This window comes from Salmo salar, chromosome 14 (assembly GCF_965601325.2).
Source record: "Salmo salar chromosome 14, fSalSal1, whole genome shotgun sequence".
In the NCBI taxonomy this organism is placed as follows: Eukaryota; Metazoa; Chordata; class Actinopteri; order Salmoniformes; family Salmonidae; genus Salmo; species Salmo salar.
Genome location: NC_138304.1, coordinates 3,945,479 through 3,951,478, shown reverse-complemented (window position 1 = coordinate 3,951,478; position 6,000 = coordinate 3,945,479).

Sequence of the window (6,000 nt, the reverse complement as noted above, 5' to 3'; positions counted from 1 at the left end):
GGTGGTGTCCCTACAGGCCTACTCTCGACGGACGTCCTCGAGCAAACTGCAACGATAGTGGTCGATCAGGACCCTGTCGTTCCATCCTGCTCCGGCGGCCAGGGTCCGAAAGTCCAAAGCGAATTCCTGTGTGCTCCTCATCCCCTGCCGCAGGTGGAAAAGACGTTCACCCGCCACTCTACCCTCGTGCAGGTGGTAGAAGACTGCCCAGAAACGACGGGTGAACTCCTCAAAGTGGTCCAGCACCACATCTCCTTCCACCCACACGGCGCTGGCCCACTCCAGGGCTTTCCCCGAGAGGCATGAGACGAGGGCGGACACCCTTTCACGGCCTGAAGGAGCCGGGTGGACAGTGGCCAGGTATAATTCCAACTGAAGCAGGAGGCCCCTGCCGGAGGAACTCCCCGTCTCTCCCAGCGTTCCATAGCTTGGACAAAGCGGTCCATGGCGGCGCCGAGATGGTGGAGCATCACTGTGTGTTCCTGGCCGCAATCCTCAACCCCCATACCAGGGGCACCTGCTCCTGGTGACTCCATAGATTTGGTGCGGAATTCTGTAAGGGGTGTGTAACTGGTGGCAGAGAAGACAAGACAAAACAAATGGAAAATGAAAAATGGATCGGCGATGGCTAGAAGACCGGTGACGTCGACCGCCGAACACCGCCCGAACAAGGAGAGGAACCAACTTCGGCAGAAGTCGTGACAAGGTCACAATGTTGGAGATGATGACTTAGGTGTAACCCAAAGATACGTAGAAGTTACCCTTCCTTCTCTGCATCTCTGCATGTTCGCAATATTACTAAAAATCGTAACAATTAGACAATCCCCATTGTCACGCAAAATCATCTCATTGTTCCACATTTGGGTATTTTAAATGTGGTCATCCTACTGATTGGATGATTTATAATTTTGTGCAGTAGTATTTACTGATTGCCGGAAACAGTGAACACAATTGGACACATTTATCTTCTTAAACAATGTGTTAATATGCTGTGAACAAAACACTTAACAGTACATGTTTTATTCACTGATGACACTGATCATTGCTGTTCTGCTATAGATACATTTGAACATAGATCCAAAAATTGCTCTATGCGATTGAGAATTTTTTTTATGATGAAAGGTTTTAATACATTTTTTATTTAACCTTTATTTAAGCAGGTAGTCATGCTGAGAACCACGGTCTGTTTTGCAGAATCCGTGCATGAACACATCAATAAACAACAATATCTATATACACATTAATTACACAATACATGAAAAGCAAACAAAATATGAAAAGCAAAACCCAATCATTCTTCAGCAAAAAGAAAGGTACTACAGTGTGGAGTCTATTCTACAGTATAGTATGGTGTAATCTACAGTAGTAGTACAACATTTTATAGTAAGCACTACACAATCAAGGGATACTACAGTGTGGAGTATAGTATTCAACAGTATACTATAAAACTTGACAACATTAAGATGACTTGCAGACAGTGGGTTCATAACAACAACAACAAACATTGTGTACAAAAAATATAGATCGCGTTTCAGGAAACTAGGCGTATGTCACGTGTCACTACTTCACAGGAGAGGCATTTGAACCTAAACATTAAAAAAAAAATCTAAATAAATTTTTCGGCAGAAATTCCTTCTGGAACATGTGAACTTTCATGTGCCTTAATAACAAACTTGTATGCCATCTGTAAATCCGAATAAAATTGCTATATTACGAGCCTAGTTGGTTTAGCCACGGAAAAAGTAAGGAACCTTCCCTCTAGCCATGATTGGCTGAGATAATGCATGGGCTGGAAATGCCGAGAGATGAGTACGGATTGGTCTGCCATGTAGCACGCTTCTGTCTATAACATGAGCTGGTCAGTATGTGTAGGTAATCCTTTCTAAAGTGGCTTTTTTTAAAGATATCCCCGCAGTAGTTAAACTGTAAAAGTGTTGGTCTCCAGTCTTCGAAGGAACAAGTTTTGAAGTCAGTGGAATTCCCGGTGGAATTACAGTATGATAGCTAAGGAGATGGAGAAAATTCTGGCATTTGATTGCAAATATTCAGAAAGAGTTGAAAAGAGAACACATTGTTGATGTATAAAACACCTGTCTCCGGATTACATCTTCAAACTAAGGATAACCATGGCATCCGTGACAGAGAGGGAGAAGTGTCCATCCATGTATATGGGTAAGAGATAGGCTATCTCCAGATATTATACGTTTCTAATTTTGTCTGAAAGTTGTTTTCATTTGCAGATAAAACAAATGATAGTCTCCACTAAGTGCAAACCAGATGGCGTATCGCTGCAGAATATTGTGGTAGCCATGCTGGTTAAGTGTGCCTTGAATTCTAAATAAATCACGACAGTGTCACCAGCAAAGCACCCCCACACCATCACACCTCCTCTTCCATGCCTCACGGTGGGAACCACTCATTAGACCAAAGGACAGAGTTCCACCGGTCTAATGTCCATTGCTCGTGTTTCTTAGCCCAAGCAAGTGTCTTCTTCTTATTGGTGTCCTTTTGTAGTGGTTTCTTGGAGCAATTTGACCATGAAGGTAAACGCAGCCACTGCTAGCTAGCCAACTCTAGCAGCTAGCAGTACTGTATAATTTTTAGTCAATAAGATTTTTGCAACGTAAGCTTAACTTTCTGAACTTTCGAGTTGTGTAGTCCACTTGTGTAGCTAGCAGGACTGACTTTGTGTTAGCTAGCCAAAGTTTAATTACTTCTGCGTTATGAAAGGAACTAGACACAGACACGAATGATCCATTGGTAGTTTGTTGTAACCAAGGATTGGTGCTAACCGTGTGTTATTGGATGCTAGCATGCTAGTTAGCTACGCCGTCATATGACACGGTGCACTGGGTGGGTTTCACGGAAGAATACTGTACCAAGTTATCTAGCTGAATAAACTAAGTTTGAGCCTATTCCTGGAAACATTGAACCACTGTAGTTTACATCAATTATAATTTCTAAAGTGGAAGTTGGAAAAGTTATATTTGAGTGTTTCAGTGAATGGATAGTGAGGGAGGCCCTACTCTCTCGCTTCCCCAGTTGTTTTGTTAATTTTCATTCCAATCTCCTTTGCATTAGCGTAGCCTCTCCTGTAGCCTGTCAACTATGTGTTTGTCTATCCCTGTTTTCTCCTCTATGCACAGGCCACACAAACGCTTCACACCGCATGGCCGCTGCCACTCTAACCTGGTGGTCCCAGCGCGCACAACCCATGTGGAATTCCAGGTCTCTGGCAGCCTCTGGAACTGCCGGTCTGCGGCCAACAAGGCAGAGTTCATCTCAGCCTATGCTACCCTCCAGTCCCTCAACTTCTTGGCGCTGACGGAAACATGGATTACCACAGAATACACTGCTACTCCTACTGCTCTCGCCACGTATTCTCGCATACCCCGAGAGCATCTGGTCAGCGGGGTGGTGGCACTGGAATCCTCATCTCTCCCAAGTGGACATTCTCTCTTTCTCCCCTGATCCATCTGTCTATCTCCTCCTTTGAATTCCATGCTGTCACAGTCACTAGCCCATTCAAGCTTTAACATCCTTATTATTTATCGCCCTCCAGGTTCCCTTGGAGAGTTCATCAATGAGCTTGACGCTTTGATAAGTTCCTTTCCTGAGGATGGCTCAACCCTCACAATTCTGGGTGACTTTAACCTCCCTACATCTACCTTTGACTCATTTCTCTCTGCCTCCTTCTTTCCACTCCTCTCCTCTTTTGACCTCACCCTCTCACCGTCCCTCCCTACTCACAAGGCAGGCAATACGCTTGACCTCATCTTTACTAGATAACTACTAGACTGCTGTTCTTCTACTAATCTCACTGCAGCTCCCCTCCAAGTCTCCGACCACTACCTTGTATCCTTTTCCCTCTCGCTCTCCTCCAACACTACTCACTCTGCCCCTACTCAGATGGTATTGCGCCGTCGCAACCTTCGCTCGCTCTCTCCTGCTACTCTCTCCTCTTCCATCCTATCATCTCTTCCCTCTGCTCAATCCTTCTCCAACCAATCTCCTGATTCTGCCTCCTCAACCCTCCTCTCCTCCCTTTCTGCACCCTTTGACTCTCTATGTCCCCTATCCTCCCGGCCGCCTCGGTCCTCCCCTCCTGCTCCGTGGCTTGACGACTCATTGCGAGCTCACAGAACAGGGCTCCGGGCAGCCGAGCAGAAATGGAGGAAAACTAGCCTCCCTGCGGACCTGGCATCTTTTCACTCCCTCCTCTCCACATTTTCTTCCTCTGTTTCTGCTGCTAAAGCCAATTTCTACCACTCTAAATTCCAAGCATCTGCCTCTAACCCTAGGAAGCTCTTTGCCACCTTCTCCTCCCTCCTGAATCCTCCTTCCCCTCCTCCCCTCCTCCCTCTCTGCGGATGACTTTGTCAACCATTTTGAAAAGATCCTCGTTTGTTAACCTCTCTAGGGTATGTGGGACGAAATCGTCCCACCTACTCAACAGCCAGTGGAATCCCGTGGCGCGATATTCAAATACCTTTGAAATGCTATAACTTCAATTTCTCAAACATATGACTATTTTCCACCATTTTAAAGACAAGACTCTCGTTAATGTAACCACACTGTCCGATTTCAAAAAGGCTTTACAAAGAAAGCAAAACATTAGATTATGTCAGCAGAGTACCCAGCCAGAGATAATCAGACACCCATTTTTCAAGCTAGCATATAATGTCACATAAACCCAAACCACAGCTAAATGCAGCACTAACCTTTGATGATCTTCATCAGATGACACTCCTAGGACATTATGTTATACAATACATGCATGTTTTGTTCAATCAAGTTCATATTTATATCAAAAAACAGCTTTATACATTAGCATGTGACGTTCAGAACTAGCATACCCACCGCAAACTTCCGGTGAATTTACTAAATTACTCACGAAAAACATAACAATTATTTTAAGAATTATAGATACAGAACTCCTTTATGCAATCGCTATGTCCGATTTTAAAATAGCTTTTCGGCAAAAGCACATTTTGCAATATTCTGAGTAGATAGCTCGCCATCACGGGCTAGCTATTGTGACACCCACCAAGTTTGGCCCTCACCAAATTCAGATTTACTATAAGACAAATTGGATTACCTTTGCTGTTCTTCGTCAGAATGCACTCCCAGGACTTCTACTTCAATAACAAATGTTGGTTTGGTTCAAAATAATCCATAGTTATGTTCAAATATCCTCTGTTTTGTTCGTGCGTTCAAGACACTATCCAAAGGGTGACGAAGGGTGACGCGCCCAACACGTTTCGTGACCAAAAATTTCGAAATATTCCATTACTGTACTTCGAAGCATGTCAACCGCTGTTTAAAATCAATTTTTATGTGATTTTTCTCGTAAAAAAGCGATAATATTCCGACCAGGAAACCCTGTTTTCGTTCAAAGATGAAAAAATAAAAACATGGTGTCGGCTCGTGCACGCGCCCCCAGTCTCATTGTTCTCTGATCGACCACTATCCAAATGCGCTACTGTTTTTCAGCCATGGCCTGCAAAGGCATCATTCAACCTTTTGCCGCCTTCTGAGAGCCTATGGATGCCGTAGGAAGTGTCACGTTACAGCAGAGATCCTCAGTTTTCAATAAAGAGAGTGTGGAAGGCCAAGAAATGGTCAGAGAGGGCACTTCCTGTAATGAATCTTCTCAGGTTTTTGCCTGCCATATGAGTTCTGTTATACTCACAGACACCATTCAAACAGTTTTAGAAACGTTAGGGTGTTTTCTATCCAAATCATCAATTATATGCATATTCTAGTTTCTGGGCAGTAGTAATAACCAGATTAAATCGGGCACGTTTTTTATCCGGCCGTGCAAATACTGCCCCCTACCCCAGAGAGGTTAACCTGTTGGGGCTAGGGGGCAGTATTGAGAATTTAAAAAAAAATATGTGCCCATTTTTAACTGCCTCCTACACCAACTCAGAAGCTAGAATATGCATATTATTGTTCAGGTTTGGATAGAAAACACTCTGAATTTTCTAAAACTTTTTG